The 15186-nt window shown below is 44.1% G+C and overlaps 1 long non-coding RNA gene across 1 annotated transcript; it reads left to right on the forward strand.

Moving 5' to 3' along the window:
* Positions 1-10061: 10061 nt before the first annotated feature.
* Gm28867 (predicted gene 28867) lies at positions 10062-14190 on the forward strand. Its single transcript, NR_166200.1, has 3 exons — positions 10062-10187; positions 10517-10695; positions 13343-14190. It is a non-coding gene; the product is annotated as a predicted gene 28867 (long non-coding RNA).
* Positions 14191-15186: the final 996 nt, after the last annotated feature.

The raw sequence follows: 15186 nt of genomic DNA on the forward strand, positions 1-15186 counted from the left end.
TGTGTTTGAAAACATGAAATAGATAAATCTTTAAAAACAAAACAAAACAAAAGCTGCAGCCAGGTGGTGGTGGCGCACGCCTTTAGTCCCAGCACTTGGGAGGCAGAGGCAGGCGGATTTCTGAGTTCGAGGCCAGCCTGGTCTACAAAGTGAGTTCCAGGTCAGCTAGAGCTACACAGAGGAAACCCTGTCTCGAAAACCAAAAAAAAAAAAAAAAAAAAAAAAAACAGGTACAAGGACTAACTCATACTCATCATAACATACCTATCACATACATGGACCTATGAAACATACCTCTCAGTCTTGAGGTGCAACTCACTGCTACAGATATTTTTCATGTGCTAGAGGCCCTGTATTTAGTAGATAGCACCTCCAAAATTTACTATGTAGCCACTAGTTTCATTTTTAATCACATGTATCACACAGACAAACTGAGGTTTAAATACACTAAGAAAGAGCACAAGGTTGCAGAGCTGAGATGTAGGTGAGAACACATCCTCTGAACACTGGACCAGAATCATCCCTTCCGTCCACTTCTTTCTCTGTGACTGGAGGGTAGGGATGTGAAGAGAGAGGCATCAGGATGAATAAAGAGGGGCTGGCAAGATGGCTTAGCAGGAAAGGGGCTTGCCACCAAGCTTAAGTACCTGAATGAAATCCCTGGAACCCCCCAGGTAGAAGAAGAGGGATGACTCCTGCAAGTTATCCTCAAACTTCCATGGGGATAGTGGGACTATCCCAGACCCACTGAAGCTTAATAATTTAAGGTTGACCTTGGGCAGTCTCCCAAATGCTCTAACCTGACTAAACCTGGCACTGTCTCCTCACATGTGACTAGGTCTACCTCTCTCCTCTGACCTTTCACCTCCATGTCCGTAGAGGATCTCCTGTGTCTGCCTCTTCTCCCAGTGAGCTCTCTGCCCAGAAGTTCTGCCCTCCACTTCTTGCCCAGCTATTGGCCATCAGATCTTTATTACAGCCAATCAGATACAATTCTAGGTTGGCTCTAGGCTAGTGAGGACGAACGAATATTTACAAAATATGGGACTGATGATAGACAATAGAAATAGCAATACCGGAGCTGGAGAGGTGGCTCAGTGGTTAAAAGCACTGACTGCTCTCCCAGAGGTTCTGAGTTCAAATCCCAGCAACGACATGGTGGCTCACAACCATCTGTAATGAGATCTGACGGCCTCTCTGGTGTGTTTGAAGACAGCTACAGTGTACTTACATAAAATAAATAAATCTTTTTTAAAAAAAGAAAGAAAGGAAGGAAGGAAGGAAGGAAGGAAGGAAGGAAGGAAGAAAGAGCAGTACCAAGATCCTACCAGCATTTAGCTCTCTTCGGGTACACAATTAACAGTTGTATGTATGTATGTAAATGTATGTATGTAAAGACAACATACCTTTACACAATGTATCCCAAAACACAGGTGTGCTTCGACATGAATGTAGGGCACAAACAACAACAAAAATGTTAGAAATTAACATATGAAGACCAGGCATGATGGCAGGCCGGTACTGGATCAAGCAGAGGTCCTAAAATTCAATTCATGAAGGCTCACAACCACCTGTACAGCTACAGTATACTCATATACATAAAATAAATAAATCTTTTAAAAAAAAAAAGGAGCCCACATGTCAGCTCATCATTAAGTGCAACTCCAGTTCGAGGGGATTTAGTTCTTCTTCTGACCTCCTCAGGCCCCTGCATACAAGTGGTAGATATGCATTCACTCAAGCGCACACATCTACACACAAAAGAAGAAATTAATCTGTGCACACACATGGGGTAGTACCCATGCAGGCTGGAAGAAAACATCAGATTCCCAGGAACCAAGTTACAGAGGACTGTGCGTCCTATGTGCGTGCTGGGAACTGAACCCAGGTCCTCTGCAAGAGAGCAATCAGTGCTCTTAACCACTGAGCTATCTTTCCAAGCCTGTCCCCTTTTTTCAGGGCGTCTAGTTAAATAGGGTCTCACAATGTAGTCCTGGTTGGCCTGTTGCTGATTAAGTAGCTCTCATGAGATCCTGCCTGCCAAGCCTTTCTAGTGCTGAGATCAAAGGTGCGAAGCCCCATGCCCCGCCCACCCCTCCTTCCCCCACCCCACCCCACCCCACCCCTGCCTTGTTCCTTCTTAATCCAATGTCTCTGTTTCTAACCATGTATTCCTCATACAAGTTTTTCATCCCAAATCACAAGAAATCCCAGCACATGCCCCCTGTACCGTGATCTGTGTCTACCATACCATCTTCACACTCATAAATGAAGATATGCAGGGCAGTGGTGGCGTACGCCTTTAATCCCAGCACTTGGGAGGCAGAGGCAGGCGGATTTCTGAGTTTGAGGCCAACCTGGTCTACAGAGTGAGTTCCAGGACAGCCAGGGCTATACAGAGGAACCCTGTCTCAAAAAACAAAAACAAACAAACAAACAAAAAAAAAAAAAGAAAAAAAAAGATTTTCAAATTAAATATGGAACAAAACTTTAAAATTTTCTCCTTAGTGTTCTGAATAAACTTACTGTTGTTCATATATATATATATATATATATATATATATATGTGTGTGTGTGTATGTGTGTGTGTGTGTGTGTGTGTGTATATATATATATATATATATATATATATATATATATATATATATAAACAAGTTAATTTATTAGTTAGTTAGGTTTTTTTGTTTGTTTTTACAACTTGAAATGTGTTGGCTTGGAGGGAATGAACACTGCTATAAAGACATCGGGACAAGCAGGGCATGGTGGCAGATGCCTTTATCTCCAGCTTTTAGAAGGTCAGTCTGGTCCACATAGTGAGCTTCAGGCCAGGCGGGGCTATAGAGTATGACCCTGTCTTTAAAAATTAAATTTAAGAAAAAAATCTATAAAGAAGTAAACAAATCGAGTACTTTCACCATCCCTAGGTTCGCTCAAGATCCTTGTCTCCAGCTTCCTCCCTTCTTCAGCAACCACTTACCTCATTTCTGACTCCACAGTGTCCCTTGTCTCCTGCCCCATCCCAGTCCTACTCACTCTCCCTGTTCTTGCTGGCTTGCTGTTCACTGTGTCATCAAAGAACAGTAGTGATTTCCCACTAAGACTATGACCTCCCCAGCCACAGGTTTGTCCTGGCTTACAACAGTAAATATGGGTGCTTCTCTGTAGTTCCACTAGATGGGATATGAAAGTGCACAGGTACAGCAGGAGCCCTCAAAGCACCTGCAGATGTTTATATTTACAAGCACAGACTGTAACATGTCCTCATTCCTGGAGATACACCAGCAGGCCTTTCAGATGCGTTCTAGATCCATAATATACTCAGAAGCTAGCACAGTTGCCTGGACCATTCTATAGCAAATAGGGCACTAAGAAGGTAGCTGAGTATGTGGGTGGATTCAGTGAAGGTCAACTGAGACCTAATTGGTCTTGGGACCCAGGAGCTAAGGGAACACTAAAGAAACTTTTAGTGAGATGCAATATATCATGAGAAGTTCATCACTTATATTAACTGTTATGTCAAAAGAGCAGTATTGAGTATAGAAGTATAGTAATACAATTTTATTTATCTTTATATAATTCATCATTCCCCCATGGTCACCTGACTTTGTTGTTGTTGTTGTTGTTGTTGTTTTAGTGTGTGTGTGTGCATGTGTGTGTGTGTGTGTGTTTGTCTGTCTGTCTGTCTGTGTATCTGTGTGTCTATGTCTGTGTCAGGGTCTCACTAGGTAGTCAAACTGGTTTGAAAGTCACTATATAAACCAGACTGGCGCCGGGCGTGGTGGCACACGCCTTTGATCCCAGCACTCGGGAGGCAGAGGCAGGCGGATTTCTGAGTTTGAGGCCAGCCTGGTCTACAAAGTGAGTTCCAGGACAGCCAGGGCTACACAGAGAAACCCTGTCTTGAAAAACAAAAAAATAAAAACAACAAAAAAAACCCCACAAAAAACAAAAACAAAAACAAAAACAAACAACCAAACAAAAAACCCAGACTGGCCTGGAACTCACAGAGACACCCACCTGCCTCTGCTTTCCAAGTGCTGGGATTAAAATTATGTACATATGCAATATGTAAATAAACATAATTTAAAAATAAAATTCATTGATAAGGCTAGCAAGATGGTTCAGTGTGTGCCTTAGTTAGGGTTTCCATTGCTGTAAAGAGACTCCATGACCAAGGCAACTCTTATAAAGAACAACATTTAATCGGGGCTGGCTTACTGGTTCTGAGGTTCAGTCCATTGTCATCATGGCAGTAAGCATGGAATGGCACAGGAGGAGGTGAGAGTTCTGCATCTTGTTCTGAAGGCAAACAGAGAAGATTGGCTTCTGGGCAGCTAGGATAAGGGTCTTAAAGCCCATGCCCACAAAGGCACACTTCCTTTAACAAGGCCACACCCACTCCAACAAGGCCACACCTCCTAATAGTGCCTCTTCCTGGGCCAAGCATATTCAAACCACCACAGTTGGTAAATATGCTTGCTGCCAAGACGGAGGACCTGAGCTCAGTCCCTGGGATGCACATGATGGTAAAGAGAGAACTGACTTCTGCAAGCTGACCTCTGACTGTCACATGTGCACCATGCCACCCACACATACAAGCTAATGAGTAAGTGTAATAACTAAGGTTATTTAAAATTCCTTGATTTTTTGTCATTTTTAATTAATTTTTAAAAAATAATTATTTTATTTATTTACATCCCAAATGTTGCCCCATTCCAGTCCCCCTCCCAGAGTTCTTCACCCCCATCTTCCCTCCTCTTACCTCTGAGAGAATGCTCCCCCCTCCAGGCATTCCCCTTACTTGGGGCATCCTTGATGGTTTTGTAGGAAATTTTACAGGTTCTCCGTTCATCCATCCATGCCCGACTGTCTTTATACCATGTAAAACTCTCCAATGTGGTACTTAGTGTTACACCCACCTTTGGAAGGTTCTCTTAGAGTAGGTAAATATGCACAGTACACTCTCGGGAGGATGTGAGAATATTTGCCCACTCTAGGAAAAGCTTGGCCTTTCTTGTTGTTTTTTGGTTTTTTCGAGACAGAGTTTCTCTGTGTAGCCCTGGCTGTCCTGGAACTCACTCTGTAGACCAGGCTGGCCTCGAACTCAGAAATTCACCTGCCTCTGCCTCCCAAGTGCTGGGATCAAAGGCGTGCACCACCACGCCAGACTAAGCTTGGCCTTTCTTAACTGTTCTTTTCTAGCGTGCTCATTCTCACTGCCCCTGTTGTATCTGGGTGCCATCAAGTAAAGTCTACTCAATTCCAGCATCAATAAAGACCAGATGTTTTGAATATTAATAGAGGAAGAAGTCCACAATTCAACATAGGGCCTCTGGTTACTTACATGGCCAGTAATAACCAAGTGTTGTCTCTACTTCTATAGCATTCAGATGAATCTTATCAGCTATCATGTTCACAGCCTCACACACCAGGCTGAGGGAAGCCCTTTCACAGCATATTAAAAGTCTCTTTCCTTCAAGCACTACAGGTACAGACTGCTCTCCATCCTATTTCCTGTACCATACAGGATTGGTAAGTCCTGTCCCACTGGGACTCATGGATCCACCTGTATTAAAGCTGGGATCAGCAATGTCACCTGGCACTTCCGCAGGGCCTCTCCCTCTTTCTTCCTAGTCTGTCCAGGACTCCAAGGTTTTGGCTCACAGGAGGAGCTATTCAGCACAGATCCATTGTGTATTCTTTTTCCTTCTGGCTTCTCTCAGCCATAATAAATAGAAGGCTACCATGTGGTGCCTTGTTCCCCACCACAACATAAAACCACCACTGCCCTGCAAAATCAGAGGCTAGTGCAGAGATAGATACCATGCACATAGCTTCTTCTTATTGCAGATCCTCCCACATGTGGGTATTTATTTATTTATTCAGACTGATCTCACTATGTACACTAGTCTGGCCCAGAACTCATTATATAAAGAGTCCAGATTGGCCTTGACCTAGCAATGATACTGTTGAGTCAGGATTAAAGGCACATGCCAGTTCCACTGGCTTTGTTTTTCTTTTTTCTTTTTTTTTTAAAGATTTATTTATTTATTTTATGTGAGTACATTATAGCTCTCTTCAGACACACCAGAAGATGACATTAGATCACATTACAGATGGTTGTGAGCCACCATGTGGTTGCTGGGAATTGAAGTCAGGACCTCTGGAAGAGCAGTCAGTGCTCTTAACTGCTAAGCCACCTCTCTAGCCCCTTGATTTCTTTTTAACTTCAGGGAATATAGTCTGAAGGTTCATAGACATAAATGCATTGACCATTGGATATATATATATATATATATATATATATATATATATATATATATCCTACTACATAGGGAAGAATGACATATTTCAAGTTTCAAGTGCTCCCTCAGGCATCCCACCCACCAATGTTAGCTTAAGTTTCATGTCTTATCATCCATAGTGTTAAAACCTAGGTAACTGTTACCTGTCTAGCCTGCCATTTTGTGCTGTTACTAATGCTATAAGGAAACTTTCTCATATGCTGTTAGTGCTGTTTTTAGGATGGTCTGTGCTTTTGTGTTCTTGGAAACCAGTCACAACAGAAGTCAGTTAGAACTGTTTTTATAGCGTTAGACACAATAACCTTGGGCCCAGACCAACCACGCAGCAGCACTTCCTGCACCTGTATATGAGCTTTTATAGTATTTGCTTTTATAAGCTGCCCCTGGGATGAACCCCAACATAAGAGAGAGACACCTACACCTGTTTAGAATAAGACTTCCACTTTGAGTATGGGCCAAGTAAAGTTTAAGTTCACGAGACCTTCCTGGAAACTGACATCCTACTTTGCAGAAAGAGACATGTACATGGGTAACTGTCCTAGTTGACAAATTAAGACATAAACATTAGACAAGGCAAGTCCCTGCTGCAGGTGAATACCCCAACCAATAGGAGCAGGATAAGTGTACAACAAAGACATGTTCCTAAGAAAACCCCCATCCCTAAATCCTGATTGGTGGGATAACTTGGCATAGATATTTGTGGGTTTTAGTCTTAAAAGCTTTATAGGATTCTATCTGGGCATCACAGTTCAGCTCCCAAGTCTAACCTATGGCCCTGACCCATCAGTTCTGGGGAATATGCACAGTAAACTATCCCTGTCAGACTGAGATCAGTGTGAGTTTGTGTGGTTTGTGAGGAGAAGCCTGGAGTGGAGAGCATACAAGGACAATAGTCCTCCCAGATGAGCCTTTAGTTCTGTCACGTTCCAGTTCATGCACCTAGCAAAGACCAAAGAGACAATTCTACTCCATTCTAGCTTAGTGGAACAATGAACTTAATTGAGGCTGTTTCTGGACTGTGAGACTTGTGAAACTTACAGTTGCATGAAGAGCTGAAAATTGTTATTTATGTAAGTGAGACAGAAGTTGGTACAAAGGATTGGGGTATAGTGTGATAGGCCTGACAATGTTTTTGTTTGGAGGAATGTAGACCTTGGACTAGAAAGCAGTTGAATACCTTTAGTGGGGCTGAATGGGTCATTCTAGTGGGAACATGGAAGACACTGGTGCTGTGGGTGACTTGAATTGTGGCAACCTGGCTCAAGAAGTTTCAAAGAAGAATGTTCATATGTTGCCTAGAGACTGTTCTTATGATATTTTAGCAAAGGATGTGGCTGCTTCTTGCCCTTGTCTAAAAAGTCTGCCTGAGGTTAAATTGAAGACTTTTGGATTAATTATGTTGGCAGCAGAAATCTCAAGACAGCCTAATATGGACTCTGTCATGTGGTTATTAGTGTTCACGATCATGCAGATTTATAATGAACCGGAACAAGCTGAGCAAGGAAAACACAACATGTACAATTTCAGGAGAAAACGGTTACCAGCCAGGTGGTGGAATGGAGCTAAGTCCTGGGTTCAAGGAGATAAGCAGATTTTTTAAAAGCCTGACGTTAAATGGAATAAAGGGAGTGGTAACCTCAGGGCAAGATCCCACCCAGCCAAGTTTCCAATTTGTGAAAAGGAATTAAGGAAAAATTTAGAGCTGGGTGTGGCAGTGCACACCTTTCTTTAATCCCAGCACTCAGAATCACTAAGTAGGGACCAGCCTGGTCTACAGAGCAAGTTTCAGGACAGCCGAGCTTGGGCAGTGAAGGAAACCATGGAAAACAGAAAGCTGCTAAGTTGAACAAAAAGGATGTTCCAGCCCCAGCAAGCGGCAGAGCTTGGCAGCTTTGGTCACATGGCTCTAACTTCAGAGTCCAGGATAGAAGAAAGGATTTATGGAATATCCCTCCTCAACTAAAGCTGCTGAGGCAAGGAATGTGTCAGAGGTGTCTCTGCATAGAGGCCTAAAGAAGCCATTGGGTGAAGCTGAGGCCTGGATTACCTTGGAGACCCCAAAATCTTGGAGATGCTAGAGCCATGGGATACCTGCTGAAGAAAGCTGCTAACAGGGAGTGGGACCAACTCAAGAGAGAAAAGTGTGTTGCAGTCAACAAAGCTGAAAGGAAGTGGAGCTATGAAGAATGTTTTTATATCAGATATGGAGATATAGATTGGGAGTTTGCCCAGCTGGGTTTTGGTCTTGCTTTGGTCCAATATTTCCTCACTATGCTCCCTCTTGGAATGGTAATGTATGTCCTGTGCTATTGTATGTTGGAAGTATGCAATCTGCTTTTTCATTTTTACTTTAGACGGGTAAGAGTTTGTCATGAATCTCAGAAGAGACTTTGGTCCTTGGACTTTTAAATAAGTTTGAGACTGTTATACACTATGGGGACTTTTGAAGTTAGACTGAATGTACTTTGTATTATGTTATGCCTACAAACCTATGGAGGCCAGAGAATGGAATGTGGTAGTTTGAATAAAAATGGCTCCTAGAGGCCCAAAGGAAGTGGCATTATTATAGGTGTGACCTTGCCGAAGTAGGTGTGGCCTTATTGGAGGAAGTGTGCCATTTTGTGGAAATGTGTTTTGAGGTCTCAGAACCTCAAGCCTGGCCTAATGGCTCACTATCTCTTGCTGCTACCCATGGATCCAGATGTAGAACTTTCAGTTCTTTCTCCAGTACCATGTCTGCCTGCATGCCTACCTACCATGCTTACTGCCATGATGATAATTGACTAAACCTCTGAACTGGAAGCCAAGCCCAATTAAATGTTTTTCTTTATAAGAGTTGCTGTGGTCATGGTGTCTCTTCACACAAAAGAAACTCTAATTAAGACAGTAAGTATCCTCAATGAAGATGGAGCCTTTTCAGCCACATCCCATAATGTTAGCTGAGCTCCCCATGCCCTCCTGTTGGGGCCTGTTATGGAGCACAAGTTCTGAAGGTCTTACGTAGCTAGTCACAGCTGCTCTGACTTCAAGAGGACAGCCACCATATTATACTCAGAGGACAGAATTCTGCTTGAAGGTTCCTAAAGTGTGTATAGCACAAGGAGAGTGGTGGGCCATATGTGCCTATAATCCCAGCCCGAAGGAGGCAGAGCAAGGAGGATTGACACAAGCTTGAAGCCAGCTAGGGCTGTGGAGTGAGATCTTGGTTTTAAGAAAGAGCTGGGGAGTATAACTCAGCCAGTAGCCATGTTTACCAGGCATACAAGAAGCCCAGGGTTCCATCCCCAGCAGAGCATAACATCAGGCATGATGCCACACCTGTAATTCCAGCACACAGGAGGTAGAGGCAGAAGAATCAGGAATCCAAGGTCATCTCCAGCTACACAGCAAGTTTGAGTTTGAGGCCAACCTGAAATATATGAGAACCCTCTATCACACACACACACACACACACACACAGAGAGAGAGAGAGAGAGAGAGAGAGAAACAGAGACAGAGACAGAGACAGAGAGACAGACAGATAGAGAGAGAGACCACACTCACCAGATCTGCCACGGGACCAATCAGCTCAGTGCTGGGGATAAAATGCCTACTTATTGAGGGAGCAGAAAGCAGAGCTCTGGCTAAATCTACTTTGTCTTCAACAGCAACTTTTAATCCCTTTGTCTGGCGAATGAAATCAGTTCCCAGAACACTAAGGTTATTAATAACTTTGGGACCTTTTCCCAGTCTCTGAATCAATTGGCAGACGACTCTGGTTTTTCACCCCTGGATGCTTCTAGTATTTAGAGCTGAGAAGTGACTTTCTCTTCAAGAACCTGTGCTGATTTTTTGTGCAGTGACCGCTGCAGAGCTCAACCCTGGATCTTCTTGCATAGCTAAGTGTGTGGTTGCTTCTTTGCTTCTACTGTCTACTGGGAAGTCCAATGTGTGTTTCCTCTCTCAGATGGCTTCTCACTGCCAAGTGCAGGCCAGAGTGTTGACAGAGAACCATGGAGCCGGCCTGATTTAGATGGAGGTCACTTTGAGCTGCCTCCTCCCTTTGTACTGGGCACAGGCTTCCTAGTCATCTGGGCATAGTCTCAATCTGGGGGCCACTTCTCCCAGAGAAACTGCTGCAGTCCACGACTCCCCTGGCATGGGAGCATCACAAATGCCTGTCTTGAAGAGGGCACCTGCTCCTCTCCATCTCTTCTGTCATCTTTCCTCAGGTCCCAGCCGTGCCCATGGTGTCCCAGGATCTCATCGCTGCTGCTCTGATCCTCACCTGCTTCCTCAGCTTCTGTAGCCTTACCTGCCCACAGCAGAATCACAGGAGACTGTCCCCAGCATCCTAATCTAGCTGGCTCAGTGGGACACACAGGCCTCATGTCACTTCCAAAGCTGTTAGGTGAGCTGAGAAGTAAATATGAGAGCATGACTTGGGAGGCTGACAGGTAAAGGGACTCGCATTATGGGTAGCCATCACTGGTGCCTGGGGAGACGGCTCAGTATAGTGCTTTTAGCATAAGCACAAGGACTTGAATTCAGATCCACAATGCCTGTGTAAGCACAGCGATGTCTGCCTGGCTTCTCAACCCTGGCGAGGAAGAGATAAACATCTCTGGGTCATGCCGTCCAGATAGTCTAGGCAAGTCACTGGGCACCAGGTTTAGTGAGAGACCCTGACCCCAAAATTGAGGACTTAGCTAGTAAAACCACTTGCCCACAAGCTTGGTGATATGGATTCAGTTCTTGGAGTCCAAACAAAATTGGAAGGAGAGGTGTGCTTTCTCAAAGTTGTCCTATGACCTCCATGGACATGTAGTAGCATTTGCTGCCCTCCCCCCACCTCAATCCCCCAGTAATAATAAATTTGAGAGGCTAGAAAGGTGGCTCCATGCCAGGTGTGGTGGTGCATGCCTTTAATCCCAGCACTTGGGAGGCAAAGGCAGGCAGATTTCTGAGTTCAGGGCCAGCCTGGTCTACAGAGTGAGTTCCAGGACAGCCAGGACTGCACAGAGAAACCCTGTCTTGAAAAAAAACAAAACAAAACAAAAAACCCAAAACAACAACAACAACAACAACAAAGATGGCTCCATGATTAAGAGCAGTGATTGCAGCCGGGCATGGTGGTACATGCCTTTAATCCCAGCGTGTTCCAGGAAAGAAAGAAAGAAAGAAAGAAAGAAAGAAAGAAGGGAGGGAGGGAGGGAGGGAGGGAGGGAGGGAGGGAGGGAGGGAGGGAGGGAGGGAGGGAGGGAGGGAGGGAGGAAGAAATCCTGAGATATGAGATAACCACCATCTCCGCAGTTCCTGTTCCATTATGTAATTTGCCTGCATACATGTATGTGCACCATGTGCATGCCTGGTGTCCATGGAAATTCAAGAGGACATTGGATCCCCTGAAACTGGAGATTCGATGGTTGTCAGCTGTCATTTGGGTCCTGGGAGCAGAACTCAGATTATCTGCAAGAGCGGCAGATTCCTAACTGAAGAATCATCTCTCCAGTCCTTATTACTTTTAAATACCAAGTTTTTAAGAATTGGACTGTTTTTTTAAAAGATTTATTTATTTTATTTATATTAATACACTGTAGTGTCTCCAGACACACCAGAAAAAGGACATCAGGTCCCATTACCGATGGTTGTGAGCCACCATGTGGTTGCTGGGAATTGAACTCAGGACCTCTGGAAGAGCAGTCAGTGCTCTTAACCACTCAGCCATCTCTCCAGCCCATGTTGTATACATGTATACAATGCTCTGTGATCATTTTCTCTTTCTCTCACTGACTCTTTACCTGTTTCCCATTGGTTCCCTTTCTGCATTCATGTCTATGTGTGTGTGTGTGTGTGTGTGTGTGTATGTGTGTATGTATGTATGTGTGAATGTGTATGTGTATTGTGTGTGTGTGTCTGTATACATGTGGGTAAGCATATGTATGTATGTGTATTGTATGTGTATGTATGTGTATGCATAGTGTGTGTATGTACATTGTGTATATGTGTATATATATTGTATATATGTATTTATGTGTGTATGTATGTATATGCATAGTATGTTTATGTATGTTACTGTGTGTTTGTATGTGTGTATTATGTATATGTGTGTGTATTATGTATATGTGTATATGTCTGTGTGTGTATGTGTGTATTGCTGAGTGCAATGGCCATACCATAGTCAGAAGTCAGTGTTTCCCAACTCTCCTCACCATTATCTGCCTCTTACAGCCTTTCTACTCGCTCCCCTGTTATGTTCCCTGAGCCTTGAAGGAGGTTGCAGATGCTCTTTAGTGCCAAGCAATTACATTACTTATTCTCAGACTTTGATTAATCATGAGTGTCCACCCCAGCCACAGGCTTTTGAACTAGGCTATGTTTTCTAGATTTTTAAAAAATGTGTATATGTGAGTGCACCATATGCATGTTTGGTACCCTTGGAGATCATAAAAGGGCATCACACCCCGTGGAACTGGAGGTGTGAATGATTGTGCGCTGCAGTATGGGTGCTGGGAATTGAACCCAGGTTCTCTTCAAGAGTAACAGCCCTCTTAACCACTGAGCTGTCTTCCCAACCTCTAGTCCAATTTGTTTGTTTGTTTGTGGTTGTTTTTGTTTTTATTTTTGTTTTTGGTTTTGGTTTTGGTTTTGGTTTTGGTTTTGGTTTTTCGAGACAGGGTTTCTCTGTGTAGGCTGTCCTGAAACTCACTCTGTAGACCAGGCTGGCCTCAAACTCACTCTGTACACCAGGCTGGCCTTAAACTCAAAAATCCACCTGCCTCTGCCTCCCAAGTGCCACCACTGCCTGGTTGCATTGAGGCATCTTACCAGTAGCTACACCACTGAAGAAAATGTCTTTCCCTCTCAGAATCATCAACTGCCTGAGAGAGGTGTGGAGCCCGGTGCAGCCCCCTGCCCCACTGGAAGCTTTTGATGCTGGGTGGTTTTGCATGGGGATGTTGGTGCCTTTGGTCTTCTGGCTTGTTTGCTTGTCTCATGCCCCTGTCCCCACCTTCTCACACCTTCTCACACTTTCTCACGCCTTCTCACACCCTCAGGATTGACTCTTTGCTCTCAATGGATACGTTCCTCATGAAGTCATTTACAAGTCAAAACCACCATTGTCTCCTCCAGTGCTGAAGAGAAGATAACGCAATGTCTGAGTTCCTGCTCCCAAGTCACCTGGAGAGTTCTCCCAAGTGTGTGAGATCTGGAGGAATGCAGTCCAAGTAACTCTGCTGGAGCCCTGTTTCCCACCAGAGCTTCCAGACACTTTTTGGAACTCAGTGGGGAATTATCAGTTGGTGGAAAGTGACTTGTCCATCTGTCTATTTGTCTGTCTATTTATCTAACATCTATCATCCACCAGTCTGTCTATCATCTACATCTATCTATCCATCTACACATCTGTCTATTTTTCTAAGAATTATTTATTTTATGTATATGAGTATACTCTAGCTGTACAGATGTTTGTAGCCTTCATGTGGTTGTTGGGAATTGAATTTTAGGACCTCTTCTCACTCTGGTCAACCCTGCTCTCTCTGGTCGGCCCTGCTCGCTCCGGTCAACTCAGCTTGCTCCAACCCAAAGATTTGTTTATTATTATACATCAGTACACTGTAGCTGTCTTCAGGCACACCAGGAGAGGGCATCAGATCTCATTAAAGGCGGTTGTGAGCCATCATGTAGTTGCTGGGATTTGAACTCAGGACCTTGGGAAGAGCAGTCAGTGCCCTTACCCACTGAGCCATCTCACCAGCCCACATCTGTCTATTTAATTAAATATTTTATTTTTTTCATTTGTGGGTAAGGGTGAGGGTGAGTGTAGGTGAATGCCTTTACCTGCTGACTCATATCATAGGCTCTAGTTAGGGTAATTTTTTTTTAAAGATTGATTTCTTATTTATATTTCCCTCTGTGTGTGTGTGTGTCTGTATTAGTGTATCATCAGATATCAAAAGTCAGTGTTGGATCCCCTGAAGCTGGTGTAAGGGTAAATGATTCGCTGAAGACACAAATAGCATGTAAATGTAAAGAGTATTTTAATCTGCACAAGTCCAGCATGCTGGGGTCTCCCATTACCAAAACAGAGAGATAACCAAGTGAGCTTGCAGGCCTGATTTAACACATTAGGGGGTTCCAGGGTAGGTGACCTTTATCTTGCTCCGTTTCTAGGGGTATCCCATTACCAAGTTGTGGGGGGCTGGAAACTTGCTGAGGAAGTAACTGAGGAAGTCTGGAAACTGCTGCTGACCCATTGTCCTTGCCTCAGGCCAGGTGGTGGTCAGCTTCTAAGGCTTGGACTTGCCTGGAATTGCCCAGTTTTTGGAAAGAGAGATTTAGGCTTAGTCTCCTTAACTGCCAATTTGAAGCCCGTCATGGAATAAGCCTAGCCTTTTCATTCCCTGCTTTCAGTAATGGGCCATCTAAATCTTTGGGATGTTTCTGAGGCCCCTACACTAGCAACTCTAGCCAGCCCTATGTCAAGGAGAGAACCTATACCACAGTTGAAATGTCCTCCCTTTTAACCCAATTGCAGGTTCAAGCAATGGCAGATAGGAGGAGGAGCAGACTCATAAACCTGGCAGATGGCAGGCCAGAGTTGCTTCCAGACCTTATGGAGGGCTTCCAAGGATTTTAAAAACTTATTTTGGTCATATTCAGCTAAGATATCAGACTGGAGGTTAGGCAGCATGACAGGGGGCCTTCCATATAGGATCTCAAACAGGGTGGGGCCTAAAGTATAGGGGGTGTTCTTAGCCCTATATAAGGCATAAAGTAGGAGAGATGCCTGCTCGCCACAAGTTTCAGAGGTTAATTTGGTCAAAGCTTCCTTCAGGTTCTAATTTATCCTCTCTATTTGCCCTGAACTCTGGGGTCTGTATGTATAATGCAATTTCCA

Source organism: Mus musculus, chromosome 1 (assembly GCF_000001635.26).
Source record: "Mus musculus strain C57BL/6J chromosome 1, GRCm38.p6 C57BL/6J".
Lineage (NCBI taxonomy): Eukaryota > Metazoa > Chordata > Mammalia > Rodentia > Muridae > Mus > Mus musculus.